The sequence below is a fragment of the Manis pentadactyla genome, chromosome 6 (genome assembly GCF_030020395.1).
Source record: "Manis pentadactyla isolate mManPen7 chromosome 6, mManPen7.hap1, whole genome shotgun sequence".
Taxonomy (NCBI): Eukaryota; Metazoa; Chordata; class Mammalia; order Pholidota; family Manidae; genus Manis; species Manis pentadactyla.
This window is the reverse complement of record NC_080024.1, coordinates 62,122,450-62,138,682: the sequence shown is the minus strand read 5'-3', so window position 1 is coordinate 62,138,682 and position 16,233 is coordinate 62,122,450.

The window sequence follows — 16,233 nt, the reverse complement described above, 5'->3', positions numbered from 1 at the left end:
GTAGAGCACTAGCATCTCTGCCTCCACCCAGAGCACTGGGCCAAGCTCTCTATACAGCACAATAATAGCTATTGCCTATAGGTGTGGAAGTGGTAGTCTAGCAACAGGCCAGTTACATCATCAGGTGGTTTAAATTCAGTGAGGATCCTGGCCATAGAAACCCCAACTTCCCCACAGGGTGTCAATGGGATGATTTTATGCAGAATGAGGAAGAGGCATTAGAACATGGAATCACTGAATGAGAAAAGTGATTTTTTTGTTTTATTCTCTTTCAGTTCTCAGGAGAAAGCCAGGAGAAAGTCTGGCTTGGTGCTAGTGGACTTTTTTTTTTTAATAAACTTTATTTTAGAATAGTTTCAGATTTACCAAAAAGTTGCAAGTGTATCATACAGAGTTCCTAGATGCCCTGCACCTGTTTCCCTGTTGTCAGCACTGCCAGTGGGGGCTGTGAAAGACTCGCAGGTGAACCTCCTGTTTAGCCAGAGCCCTTCCGTAGCTACAGCAGGAAGGCTGCCCTAGACTCCCACCACGGAGCTTCTTTTGCAAGGAAGATAGTTCCTGTTGCCTTCTATTTCCAGCAAGTGATACTACTCAGCCACATTCTAAAATCCACAAAGCTCTGAAAAAAATGAAAGGTTTTTTGTAAATTTGGAGCCAAAGCTGATTTGAGGCAAGTTGTGGATCGTTTTTATCCTACACAGTGCAGTCATACATTTCTCTGCAGAAATATTCATTGACTCTTTCATCCTCTGGACTTGTTAACTAACTGGGTATGCACTATATCATCTTACAAAATCAGAAAAAAAAATCTGAATTCCAAACACATCTGGCACTGAGCTTATCATTTATGGTTGTGATATAAAGTTTCTTTTAAAAATACATTTACGTCAAAAGAGCTGTCATTTAAAGAGAAACAGTAAGCAAATTATAAGTATAGATGACCTATATTTTTAAGTTTTTCTCTCACTTTTCCCCACCCCTTATATAAGCATATAACTAGCACAGAAAACTAAAGAATCTGCAAGACCTTCAGGACCCGGCCCAAACTCCTCAGCTGGTGCGCATCTGGGCTCCGGCGCCTCCCACGCCCCAGCCCCCTGGCCACACCGCAGTTCCCCCAGAGCCCAGACTTGCTCGTGCCTTTGGGCCTTCACACTATCTGCTCCATCTCCTTGGAATGCCTTCCCCCACTTCTCTCCCTGGCAAACTTCTGGCCCTTCTGCCAAACGCAGCTTGGGTGCCACCTTCTGCAAGAAGCCTTTCCTAGGTGCACCCAGTCTTGATCACATGGTCAGCCTGTGTGGTCCCATGGTACACCACACACAGAACGGTGGGTCAGGAAGCGGGGTGACCCCTGGCTCTGCCCCTCCTGGCTGGGTGATTCGGCTTCCTTAATTGTACTCACTAAACTTAATCAGTAATGGGATTAGTAATGATAGCTACTATTTATTGAACTCATACACTATTCTAAGTCCTTTACATATATACATTCATTTCATCCTCACAAGTCTGAGAGATAAATGCTGTTCTTATCTTTATTTAACATATGAAGAAACTGAGGCCCAGAGGGTTAAGTTCCTTTCTTTAGGTCAAGGTGGGCAGGGGCAACTAGGATCTTTCCTCTGTACTTGCTCCCCACCATAGGGGGCATCTGGAACTCCTGGGAGAATAAAATGCAATACCCTCTGTCAAGTGCTGTGCATCATCTTCACAGGGCACTTCTAGCCGAGCCTGCACCTGGCCCCCAGATGCGGCAGGCACCTGCTGGCTTCTGAGGATAGCTCAGCAGAGTGGCCTGTGAGCTGCTGCATCTCTTTGCTTCATCATCGCCTCGTTGGGCCCTTCCTGCCCGAGCCTGAGCTGGGTGGGGCTGGCCCACAGCTTTATTCTGTAATCAGTATTTTTAATTTTGGCTTTTCCCTCTGGGCTCAGCGGGAGGAAATGTGCTAGAATCACATTTGTCTTTCATCTAGCACCCTGCAAAAGGGTCTGAACCAAAAGACTTTGGTAAACATGTGAAGAATAAATGATGAAGTAAACATATGGATGGATGAAATAACAAGGAATGGATACATTTTCATCCTCAGATTTTCTAACGCATCCGACATACCATGACTAAAGCAGAGTGAAAAATAACATTATCCAGATAACACCCTTCTTAACCAGATGTTCAGAGGCTGATGAAAACAGGAAAGAAAACAGCTCTTCACACTGCATTGCACTCTATGCCTGCATTTTCAGTAAAACAATGTGGTAATGATATTTAATCCATAGTGTTCTCACAGATGGGATGCTGGGAAGGGAACAACTTGTAGTCATGTTGAACTTAAGACATAGTAACTGGCATTGAATACATTTGATGGGATAATAACACTTTTAAGTGAACCTGAGGCAAGATCCTGAATGGCAGTGAAAGGTCCAGATATGATAATCACTATACTTCAGCACTGGGCAAGTAGCTCCTTAAGGAAAAACTACATAGAGACCAAATATATCCAAGATAGACTGTATTCCAATGATGACAGAAAGATGAAATGTGATTGGCATTGAATTCATCACACTATATCTGCCTTATCTTCTTTCTTCTCTTCCCTATTTGACCATGAAAGGATAACATATTCATTAATGAGTGCTTTTTGTTGTATTTTGTTTATTAAGGTTTCATTGATATACAGTCTTATGAAAGTTTCACATGAACAACATCGTGGTTTCAACATCCATCCGTATTACTGAGTCCTCACCCCGCCATTGCAGTCACTGTCTATCAGTGTAGTAAGATGCTCTAGAGTCATTACTTGTCTCCAATGAGTGCTGTTTCTGAAGGTGAAAGTGTCTAATTATGGGATGAGAGCAAATTATTTTCCTGGAGAGTGCAGAACAGTCCAGGAATCTGGGAATGGCACCCTTAGACATCACTGTTTAATTTATAAGCTATTTATCTCCTCACTTACACTTGCCAGAAACAATTAGCACTCGGTAATTTGTTGATCTTATCGAGGCCCTGGGATTTGTCATTGTAGTTGCCACTAATATAAATGCTGGATAAAATAAATAATTTAGAAATGGCCTGCTATTAAATCATGTCCATTTAGCCAGGTTTGAATTTATTTTAGTCTGGTGGAGTCTTTGCCTTTGGAGTCACCTCTAGATCAATATATTAATTTTCCAAGAGATTTGAAGATACTTTCAGAGCTTTTTACTGTCATACTGGGCAACAGGATCCTTTTCAAACTTGCCATTGGTCCCTCAGAAAGCATAACCTGTGCAAACACAAGTGCCAACAGTGAAGTTGCAATCTTGTAAGAAAGTTTTCAAGTTTTCAAAAAGTCATCCACAGCAACCTTCCAATGCCCTCAGGAGCCCTGGGACTCTGTCACCCCAGGTCAGATGCACCCTTCCTCCCCTTCAGACCCCACCTGTCGAAGGGCCAGTGGAGTCTGTAGATGCTTCCCGACCACACGGAGCCCAGGGGCCATACTGCGGCACCTCCTTAGTACCAGCAGCTTGTTCTGAAGGCCATGCGGGAAGCCACTTGCAGTTTCCCTGAACTGTGCTCCAAAACTCTTCTCAAGTTCAAACAGGTGTGATGGAGTGAAAGAATTACAGATATGAGCTTCTTCACTCCTCTCCTGATTTCATGCTTTCTTCTCATTCAAGCATGATGGCAGTACGGTGCTCATTGCTCTAGGGGAGAATTCAGTTAGGATAGAAAACAAAACAACCCGCCTTTCTCGCTTTTGTTATTCAAAATCTAAATCCTTAGTAGAAATTCAGCTGATTCTCCAACAAAGACTGGACAATAGAGAGGGATTTACCCCAGTGTGGAAAGTTGTTGAGGTGGCGGAAGGAGAAGGGGAAGGGAGGGGGGAAGGAGGGGTGGGGAGGAGGGGGAGAAAGGCGGGAGAAGCAGGGGCTGGAGGGAGGGGTCCTCACCTGTGTGCAGTTCACAGAGCCCAGGGCCGGGGCCAAGGAAATGGCCTGCAAGGCCACCTAGACCAGGGTTTGCAACTCAGAAGCCTTTAGGAGTCAGGCAGGGCATGTGAACAGGCTCAAGAGGCGGCAGGACATGCTGCCGATGTAGGAGCTGGGAAGAGGGTACATCCTGCCTAAAGGACAAAGATTCCTTTATCCTGAGTGTGTCACAGAAGAGCTGGCCCAGCCCTCAGAGCTGGCAGGGCCTTGTGGGCAGGGATCTGGGGCACCCGAGCACTCAGATGGACCAGTGAGCGAGGACCAGAATCAGAAGGGTACCTCCTGCCAACCTGAACGGGACAAGCCCAGGGGCTGGGAGTAGGTGAGAGAGTTCCAGGAGGGAGGGAGCTGTGTTTTTTTTCCCCCCTTCATCAGTGTGGAAGAAAAGGACTCAGAATAGCTGCCTGTCTACTTTACTCTGTGGACTGATTTATATCCATTCCATGCTTGGGAAATTCTTATTTCATAAAGTTGAACACATTTCCTTATGGTAGGACTTCTCAGAAGTTTTAATATTCTAAAATAACACATTCTGGATCTCAGAGAAGAATTCAGTAGATGACTAGTATGCTGGTAAATGATGAATAACCGACTCAGGGATCAAATCAGGTTATTTGCCAATTTCCATTCCTCTGCAGGGCTATCCCAGCTCCAGAGCTCTCCTGGGCCTCTGCCTGAGTTCTTTAGCTCCCTGGTCCCAATCCCCCTGCCTCCGTGTCCCCGCATGTGGGGCTCCAGAGGGCTCTCCACAATAAACTTGCATGCAAATCTCTGCCTTGCATGCATGCAAATCTCTCTACCCTGGGGATGTTGCGCAGGTTACCTGACCTAAGACTTGTCTTTTTACAAGTGTGTCATCAGTTTTAATGAAAAGAACCAATTTCCTGATTCATTACAGTATTTCTACATAGCCCAGTTCTTTTAAGTGATTATACCTATGCCAAGATCTATGATCTATGAGGCATAATATAAATGAACAGAAGACAGGGTCCCTATGGTAGCTAGCCTCCAGGGTGGCCACAATGTCTCCTGCCTCCCAGTATTCACACCCCTGTAGAGGTCCAATCTATGTAATGATCATCTATGTAATGATTCTGCCAACCCAAAGATTTCTTTTTGACACAGTGATTATTTTAAGCTAAAGATAATCAAAACCAAGCAATTCAAAAGAAGCTCTTTACCTCCCCCTCTCAGCTACCTAAATTTACATTGGAAGGTGGGTCTGTACCAGCTATTATCAGAGATACCTCTTTACCCAGGAAACTTACTTGTGTAACAGGGCAACATTTGTTTTCTAAACATCTCCTCTGCCTTCCTGTGAAGGGCCTTCCTTCCCTTTGTATCCCTAGACCTCTAACCCTCTCCTTACCTCAGGATGGCCTATAAGCCTCAATTGCCTGGCTGCCCTTCGGGTCTCATATTTTTATGGGGCTCCTGTACATATGGTATTTTTCTTCTGTTGATCTGTCTTATGTCAATTTAATTATTAGAACCTGGAAGGGAAGAATGGAAAATTTTTCCACCCCTATAGTAACCAATAGGAAATTTTGGAAGTGAGTGGGTGACTTCTGAGGTTAGATCACAAGACAGTGTGGCCTTTGCCTTTTGCCTTTTTCTGAATTACTCACTCTAGGGGAAGTGGGATACCATGTCACAAAGACTCTTGAGTAGCTCTAAGGAGGAGTCCAGGTGATAAGAAACTACATAATATCATTTGCCAGCCCTGGAGTGTACCATTTTGGAAGTAGGCCCTCCAGCTCCAGTAAGCCTTTATTAACATGGATGGCTGCAGCCCAGCAAAGCTGCGCCCAGGTTTCCGACCTGTAGAAACTATGCTAGATAATAAATGTTTATTGTTTTAAGCTGCTAAATTTGGAGGCAATTTGTTATGCAGAAATTGATAATACAGTACCTATCTATAAGAGCTTTACAACTTTTAACAGGGAAGAAAAGATGAGTACGGATATATGCAAATGTGTGAAAAAAGCCATAATGTGTGTAATCATATGCTGATTATTACAAGTTCAAATAAATTGAGAAAAAGAGGGAAGACATTGTTCAGTTGCAAAACAAGGCACCCCATTTGGGAAGCCTTCTAGATGGCAATTTTGGAGGAGAAGGAGGTTTCAAAAAGGCAGAACCAAATTTCAGTGTCTCTCCTTTTTGAAGAAATCACATTCCTGAGATTATGCAAAGATTCTCTTTTTTTTTTTAGGGATTCATTTATTTATTTGTTTATTATTTTGGTATCATTAATATACACTTACATGAGCAACATTGTGGTTACTAGATTTCCCCCATGATCAAGTCCCCACCACATGCCTGATTACAGTCACTATCCATCAGTATAGTAAGATGCTATAGAGTCACTACTTGTCTTCCCTGAGCTATACTGCCTTCCCCGTGATCCACAGCCCTACACTATGTGTGCTAATCGTAATGCCCCTTCTCTGCCTTCTCCCTCCCTTCCCACCCACCCTCCCCAGTCCCTTTCCCTTTGGTAACTGTTAGTCCATTCTTGGGTTCTGTGAGTCTGCTGCTGTTTTGTTTCTTCAGTTTTTGCTTTGTTCTTATACTCCACAAATGAGTGAAATCATTTGGTACTTGTCTTTCTCCACCTGGCTTATTTCACTGAGGATAATACCCTCTAGTTCCATCCATGTTGTTGCAAATGGTAGGATTTGTTTTCTTCTTATGGCTGAATAATATTCCATTGTGTATATGTACCACATCTTCTTTATCCATTCATCTACTGATGGACATTTAGGTTGCTTCCATTTCTTGGCTATTATAAATAGTGCTGTGATAAACACAGGGGTGCATATGTCTTTTTCAAACTGGGAAACTGCATTCTTAGGGTAATTTCCTAGGAGTGGAATTCCAGGGTCAAATGGTATTTCTATTTTTAGTTTTTTGAGGAACCTCTGTACTGCCTTCCACAATGGTTGAAGTAGTTTACATTCCCACCTGCAGTGTAGGAGGGTTCCCCTTTCTCCGCATCCTCGCCAACATTTGTTGTTGTAGTCTTTTGGATGGTGGCCATCCTAACTGATATGAGGTGATATGTCATTGTGGTTTTAATTGGCATTTCTCTGATGATTAGTGATGTGGAGCATCTTTTCATGTGTTTGTTGGCCATCTGAATTTCTTCTTTGGAGAAGTGTCTGTTCAGCTTCTCTGCCCATTCTTTAATTGGATTGCTTTTTGTTTCTTGAGGTGCATGAGCTCTTTGTATATTTTGGATGTCAACCCCTTATCGGATATGTCATTTATGAATATATTCTTCCATACTGTAGGATGCCTTTTTGTTCTACTGATGGTGTCCTTTGCTGTGCAGATGCTTTTTAGTTTGATATAGTCCCACTTGTTCATTTTCATTTTTGTTTCCCTTGCCCATGGAGATGTGTTCATGAAGAAGACGTTTATATTCAAGAGAGTTTTGCCTATGTTTTCCCTCTAAGAGTTTTATGGTTTCATGACTTACATTCAGGTCTTTGATCCATTTTGAGTTTACTTTTGTGTATGGGGTTAGACAATGATCCAGTTTCATTCTCTTACATGTAGCTGTCCAGTTTTGCCAACACCAGCTGTTGAAGAGGCGGTCACATCCCCATTGTATATCCATGGCTACTTTATCATATATTAATTGACCATATATGTTTGGGTTAATATCTGGACTCTCTATTCTGTTCCACTGGTCTATGGGTCTGTTCTTGTGCCAGTACCAAACTGTCTTGATTACTGTGGCTTTGTAGTACAGCTTGAAGTTGGGAAGCGAGATCCCCCCTGCTTTACTCTTCCTTTTCAGGATTTCTTTGGCTATTCAGGGTCTTTTGTGGTTCCATATGAATTTTAGAACTATTTGTTCCAGTTCATTAAAGACTATTGTCAGTATTTTGATAGGGATTGCATTGAATCTGTAGATTGTGTTAGGCATGATGGCCATTTTGACAATATTAATACTTCCTGCCCAAGAACATGGGATGAGTTTCCATTTGTTAGTATCCTCTTTAATTTCTCTTAGGAGTGTCTTGCGGTTTTCAGGGTATAGGCCTTTCACTTCCTTGGTTAGGTTTATTACTAGGTATTTTATTCTTTTTGATGCAATTGTGAATGGAATTGTTTTCCAGATTTCTCTTTCTGATAGTTCATCATTAGTGTACATGAATGCAACAGATTTCTTTGTATTAATTTTGTATCCTGCAACTTTGCTGAATTCAGATATCAGTTCTAGTAGTTTTGGAATGGATTCTTTATGGTTTTTTATGTACAATATCATGTCATCTGCAAACAATGACAGTTACTTCTTCCTTACCAATCTGGATGCCCTTTATTTCTTTGTGTTGTCTAATTGCTGTGATGAGGACCTCCAATACTATGTTGAATAAAAGTGGGGAGAGTGGGCATCCTTGTCTTGTTCCCAATCTTAAAGGAAAAGCTTTCAGCTTCTCACTGTTAAGTATGATGCTGGCTGTAGGTTTGTCATATTTGGGCTTTACTATGTTGAGGTACTTGCCCTCTATACCCATTTTGTTAAGAGTTTTTATCATGAATGGATGTTGAATTTTGTCGAATGTTTTTTCAGCATCTATGGAGATGATCATGTGGTTTTTGTCCTTTTTGTTGATGTGTGGATGTTGATGGATTTTTGAATGTTGTACCATCCTTGCATCCCTGGAATGAATCCCACTTGATCATAGTGTATGATCCTCTTGATGAATTTTTTAATTTAATTTGCTAATATTTTGTTGAATATTTTTGCATCTATGTTCACCAGGGATATTGGTCTCTAGTTTTCTTTTTTTGTTTGTATCTTTGCATGGTTTTGGTAATAGAGTGATGCTGTCTTCATAGAATGAGTTTGACAGTATTCCCTCCTCTTCTATTTTTGGAATAGTTTAAGGAGAATAGGTATTATGTCTTCTCTAAATGTCTGATAAAATTCAGAGGTGAATCCATCTGGTCCAGGAGTTTTCTTCTTGGGTAGTTTTTAAATTAGCAATTCAATTTCATTGCTGGTAATTGGTCTGTTTAGATTTTCTGTTTCTTCCTGGGTCAGTTTTGGAAGGTTGTAGTTTTCTAGAAAGTTGTCCATTTCTTCTAGGTTATCCAGTTTGTTAGCATATAGATTTTCATAGTATTCTCTAATTATTCTTTGTATTTCTGTGGTGTCCGTCATGACTTTTCCTTTCTCATTTCTGATTCTATTTATGTGTGTAGATTCTCTTTTTTTCTTAATAAGTCTGGCTAGGGGTTTATCTATTTTGTTTATTTTCTCGAAGAACCAGCTCTTGCTTTGATTCTTTCTATTGTTTTATTCTTCTCAATTTGGTTTATTTCTTCTCTGATCTTTATTATGTCCCTCCTTTTGCTGACTTTGGGCCTCAGTTATTCTTCTTTTTCCAGTTTCAATAATTGTGAATTTAGACTATTCATTTGGGACTGTTCTACCTTCTTTAAATAGGCCTGGATTGTTATATACTTTCCTCTTAGAACTGCCTTTGCTGCCTCCCACTGAAGTTGAGGCATTATGCTCTTGTTTTCATTTGTCTCCATATATTGCTTATTTTAATTTGGTCATTGATCCATTGATTATTTAGGAGTATGTTGTTAAGCCTCCATGTGTTTGTGAGCTTTGTTTTCTTTGTACAGTTTATTTCTAGTTTTACACCCTTGTGATCTGAGAAGTTGGTTGGTACAATTTCAGTCTTTTTGAGTTTACTGAGGCTCTTTTTATGGCCTAGTATGTGGTCTATTCTGGAAAATGTTCCATATGCACTTGAGAAGAATGTGTATCCTGCTGCTATTGGTTATAGAGTTCTGCAGATGTCTGTTAGGTCCATCTGTTCTAATGTGTTGTTTAGTGCCTCTGTGTCCTTACTTATTTTCTCTCTGGTGGATCTGTCCTTTGAGCGATGTGTTGAAGTCTCCTAAAATTAATGCATTGCATTCCATTTCCCCCTTTAATTCTGTTGGTATTTGTTTCACATATATAGGTGCTCCTGTGTTAGGTGCATATATATTTATAATGGTTATATCTTCTTGTTGGACTGACCCCTCTATCATTATGTAATGTCCATCTTTGTCTCTTGTTGCTTTCTTTGTTTTGAAGTCTGTTTTGTCTGATACAAGCACTGCAACACCTGCTTTTTTCTCCTTGTTGTTTGCAGGAAATATCTTTTTCCATCCCTTCACTTTTAGTCTGTGTATGTCTTTGGGTTTGGAGTGAATCTCTTGTAGGCAGCATATAGATGGGTCTTGCTTTTTTATCCATTCTATTACTCTGTGTCTTTTGATTGGTGAATTCAGACCATTTACATTTAGGGTGATAATCAATAGATATGTACTTATTTCCATTGCAGGCTTTGGATTCATGGTTACCAAAGGTTTAAGGGCAGCTTCTTTACTATCTAACTGTCTACCTTAACCCACTTATTACGCTATTATAAACGCAGTCTGATGACTGTTTCTCTTCCTTCTTTTTCTTCCTCCTCCACTCTTAAGTTAGGTGTTTTATTCTGTACTCGTTGTGTTTCCCTTGACTGAGATTTTGTGGATAGCTGATTTTATTTTGTCTTTAGGTAGTGTTTGGTTGTTCTTTCTTTGCTGTGGTTTTATTTTATCTGGTAACATTTATTTCACTTTAGGCATACTTCCATCTAGAGCAATCCCTTTAAAATACATTGTAGAGTTGGTTTGTGCGAGGTAAATTCCCTCAACTTTTGCTTATCTGGGAATTTTTTAACCTCTCCTTCAAATTTAAATGATAATCTTGCTGGATACAGTATTCTTGGTTTGAGGCCCTTCTGTTTCATTGCATTGAATATATCATGCCACTCCCTTCTGGCCTGTAAGGTTTCTTCTGAGAAGTCTGATGGATAGCCTGATGGGTTTTCCTTTGTAGGTTATCTTTTTTATCTCTCTGACTGCTTTTAATACCTTGTACTTGTCTTTGATCTTTGCCATTTTAATTATTACATGTCTTGGTGTTGTCCTCCTTGGGTCCCTTGTGTTGGGAGATCTGTGAGCTTTCATGGTCTGAGAGACTATTTCCATCCTCAGTTTGGTGAGTTTTCAGCGATTATCTCTTCAAAGACCCTTTCTATCCCTTTTTCTCTCTTCTTCTTCTGGTACCCCTATAATGCGAATATTGTTCCATTTTAATTGGTCACGGTTGTCTTAACATTCTTTCATTCCTAGAGATCTTTTTATCTCTTTGCCTCAGCTTCTCTGTATTCCTATTCTCTTATTTCTATTCCATTAACAATCTCTTCCACTTCATCCGGTCTGCTCTTGAATCCTTCCATTGTTTGTTTCATTTCAGTTATCTCTCTCCTGAATTCATCCCTTAGCCCTTGAATGTTTCTCTGTAGCTCCATCAGCATGCTTATGACTTTTATTTTGAATTCTTTTTCAGGAAGATTGGTGATTTCAGTCTCACATAGCCCTCTTTCTGGTGTTTGAGGGATTTTGGACTGAACAAGTTTCTTCTGCATTTTCATGGTGATGGGAGTGATCGCTGGCAAGTGGTGCATGTGTCAGCTTGGAATACAAAGTCCCTTCCTGCTTGCTGGTTACCTTTCCTGTCTTCGCTGTCTGTGCCATTTAACTGCACACAGGGAGCCGCTTCTGGGTTAATCCCCTGAGCTGCCATCGGCAGGGTGGCCTTCGAGATGGCCTAGGGCAATGCAGGGTTGCAGGCTAGCAGCACATGTTCTGCCACAAAAGCAAAGCCCCTTTATGCCTCCCAGTCTCCATGCCCTTCTCCACTCTCTGTGCCAGTAACTGCACACAGGGAGCAGCCTCTGGGTTAATTCCCTAACCTGCCATAGTGGGGCGGTCCTTGGGATGGCCTAGGGCACTGGCGGGGGTGGCAGGTGAGCGGCATGTGTTCTGCCATGAGAACAAAGCCCCTTTGTGCCTACCGGACTCTGTGCCAGTCTCTGCTGTCTGTGCCAGTCAACCGCATGCAGGGAGCAGCCTCTGGGTCTGGGCCTCTGTGCTAAGCTGTGTGGTTGCTGTAGGCAGGGCTGCTCCCCAGCTGTTCTGTGGCAATGGCGGGTCAGCTGGTTTGCTTGCAGTGCCGGCACTAGGGAAGGAATGGCAAGCTGCTTATCATCTTGAGGGGCTTCAGAGCTGCATTGCCACCCAGGGGTTTAGGGCACCTGAAGTTCCTTAAAGTTCTCAGCCTGCTGGACTAAGTGTGCCAGGACGATTTTGTCCATCTGTACCCTTGTCCCTTTAAGACTTTTAAAGCACCCACTTTTTTTTTGTCCCAGGGCAGCTGGCTGTGGGAACCTGTTCGCAGTCTCAATCTCCAACCTTGCTTTTCTGCTCCTCCAATATCCAGTGCACCATGTAATGTGTGTCTGTGCTCTCGGGGCAGACCACCAGAGCTGGTTATTTAGCAGTCCTTTTCTTCTAGTCCCCCCCCACTCTGATTCCCTTCCTCCCGCCAGTGAGCTGGGGTTGGGAGAGTGCTCGGGTCCCACTGGGTGTCGGCTTTGTATCCTACCCTTTTCCATGAGATGTTGGGCTCTCACAGATGTAGCCTGGCTGGTGTACTGTATATTCTGATTGTTCTTTTAGGAATAGTTGTATTCGCTGTATTTTCAAAATATATATGGTTTTGGGAGGAGATTTCTGCCACCCTATTCACACCGCCATCTTGAGAATCTTGCAAAGATTCTTTGCAAAGTGTGAAATGTACTTGAAAATCAGGAATATGTCTTTAGAACAACAAATGAGTCAAACAGTTCTTAGCAAAGTAACTCAGCCTTATAAAAGTACAAAAAACCTACCAACACACAAGTCATGACCAGTTTGCTGTCTACCACCATTTATGCTGGGTGAGAAATAACAGGATATTTATTTATTCAGTTGGTTTAAATTAAAGAATAAAAAGATTCAGTTCTTGGTGGATTCGTTTCCACGCTGGAGAAATGTATCTAAGCTGAAATAAAGGGAATTACTTCCATTTTGTTGAAAGGAATAAACAAACAAACAAAAGCCCTTCAATCAACCAGAGAAAATTACTACCTCTTTCCAGTCTATTGTTTTTCACTTTGCTTTGCTCTTTTTTTTTTTTAAGGGAATTTAAGGAAGTTTAAAACCATAGTGGAAGTCATGATGGTGTGGAAAAGCTGGCTGGGAAAGCATTCTGGTATCTTTCCATTTTGCCTGATTTTCATTCAAGATATAAGCTTCAAATGTCATGGGAAGTTTGCTTAAATCAAATAGAAAATTAAGGCACAGAATTAAGCAGCTGGAAGAAAAAGTACTATAAATATAAAGTAAATGAATAAATTCATAAAAAGATACTAAGCTTCACAATAATTAAAGAAATGCAAACTAAACCAGAAGGAGATGCAATTTAAAAAACTCTATCAGATTGCTAAAGACTAAAAGGTTTGATAATGCTCAGTAATTGGGAGTAAGGGGAATCACGCATATCCCAGGCTAGGGGTGGGAATGTAAATTGGTACAATTTTAGAGAGCAATTTGGCAACACTTAACAAAATGTTAAATGCACATGCCCTTTGATAGGGCAATACATTCCTAGGAATTTATGCTAGATGTGAATGTGTAAGTACAAGCTCAAGGATATCCTTTGCAGCCTTCTTTGGAAATAACAGAAAAGTTAGAAATAGCCATGTACACGACAGGGGGCTGGCTAAGTAAACAAACAAACAAATGAAAGCAAACACGTGGAGTGCTTGCTTGTTTTGTGTCAGCGCAGCCGTAAGAGCTCTACATATGTGGGGTCATGTAGTCTCAAAGGGCTCTGAGCCTTGATTCTGTCCTTATGATAGGACATCCACACAAACACCATTCAGCCACATGAAACACAGGGGTGTGTCAAGGTGCTGACACAAAGACTACTCATGGAAAAGAAGGAATAAAAGGAAGTTTCAGAATAAGCTATAGAGCACAATGTCAGTTATCATAAAAAATAATAAAGTGTCCTAAAAGATAAACCAGAAAGAAACAATTAGTGGGAACCTCTGGATAACTGGGACAGGTAAAGCCAGAGGAAGGAGAACTCCCCATTTTTAATTTTTAATTAATTTTTAATTTTATTTGTCTTTACTTTTTATTTATCTATGTATTTGTTTATTTATTTACAATGCATATGTATACATTTTTTGCCCGGAGTTAGGTAAGTTGCAAAGGTTGAGGTCATGTTTTTCTCAGGACTGCTGACACCAACTGCATGTTTGTGGGGGGGTTTCCTAAAACTATACTCAGGTTCAATAGTTCACTAGAAGTGCTCATAGAACTGACAGCTTTTATATTTATGGTTACATTTTATTACAGGGAAAGAGAAAGGAGACAAATTAAAATCACACAAAGGAAGAGATGCATAGGACAGTTTGGAGGCTCCAGATGTGAGGTTTCCACTGTGTTCTATGGAGTCAGGATGTGTTACCCTCCTGGCACCTGTGTGTGACAATGCACATGGAGTATTGCCAACCAGGGAAACTCACCCGAGTGTCAGTGTCCAGAGTTTTTAATGGCGCTTCATTATGTAGGCATGATGGATTAACTACCCACATGGCTGAGTCTGCAGGTTGGTTGACACTACATGACACAGCTGCATCCAAAATTATAGCTGGTTTTTCTGACAAGTCCAGTCCTTATCCTAAGATTGAGTGTGGCTATCCTGTGCCCTGAACAAAGACAGTCCAATCAGGTATGATACAGATTAATCCCAGAAGCTGAGGGCACCAACCAGACCTCACTTTTGGTAAAGCCAAATTCCTTACTACACATTTTTATAATTAAAACCTGGAAGAGCCATGTGGTTGTTTTTCCTGTGCTCGTTGGTACACAATATAGTTTCTAACTTGTATTTTTATGTAAGAGGACTGATTTGCACTGAGACACTCTGATCATGTGGATTTTTGTGCTATGTTTTCTTGGAATCTATGTTTGTTTACTTGGCATCCACTGGTTACAGGGCTATATTAATGGCCAAAGTTGTTTACATCTCCTCTGTGAGCCAGCTTTTGCAGGCACATTAAAATCATATTACAAACTCTCCAACCAATCATGAGTCCATGTCCCCAGCCACCACCTTTATCTAACACTCACATACTCAGCTACTATTTCTCTGCCCTAATCACCCAGAGCCAGTAGCACACGACTACAGCCACCCCTGCAGCCCAGAGCCTGCTGGCATTATTCAAACGAGCCAATCCTGAGGTGTTTTCCCTGTCCTGCCTTGCCTTTCCTGTGGAAAACAACAAAGGTTCTAGGCCATGTTTTCTCCTCACTGTTTGTGCCTCCTGACCCAAAGTGTTGCCCCTGCATGTGGCCTGTGTGGCATGGCATTCTCCCTTCTCGTGGGAAATGTAATGACAACCTTACTTCGACAGCGTTGTCACTTAGTCACCTCCATAAATTAAATCACCTCCATAAATTAAAATCCTGTGGGTACAACTGAGACAACTAGGTTTCAAGAGGGTGGATAGTCCTTATTAATTGGCACAACCTGGGCTCAATCATGCATATCAAATTTAACGAACAAGTTTACACTACCAGTTTTTTCTCCAGTGATGGAGGAGGTAGCTTGTTCATCTTGTTTTTTGAAATCAGTGCTCTACCTAGAATTTGAAGAGAAGCTCAATAAACTACGTGTGGACTGTTCTTCAGTCTACAAATCCTACACTGACTGAATGTACTGGAATACTTACATCCTAACGTTGTCGCTGTTGTTTAGTTGCTCTTTTGCCTTCTCCCCACCCACCCTGCCAGTTCATTTAGTCAGCAAATAAGCTTGCATCTGCTGCAAATAACTAAACCTGCCTTGGCCAACTTAAAAACTGAAATTCATAATGAAAAGAAAGTTGTGCTTATTGCATTTAGCCTTGTTACATGGTTTATTTTAGGCTCTGAGTAAATGTTAGTTTATGACTGTTTATGCTTATCACAAAATGTCAGAGGTTTCTTGGGGCTAGTTTAAACCCAAATACCTTAACTGTACTCTTGGGCAAAGATATGAAAAACAGAAAACCTGATAAACTGCAAGTATATATTGGTAGTTAATTTTATAAATGAGTGTTGTCATCTGCCAATCTGACCCAGCAGTCCTCAAAATGAGCTTTGGCCATTTTCCTGTATTTTCAGGGACATAAGGTGTAAAGATATGAATAGACTAGAAAGGAGAAAAATTGATTATAGTATTAAATACTGAACAAATTTAAACCTCTAGCAATAAAAATGGATAAAGTGCTGAAGTTATTGTCAAAGTTAAAAATG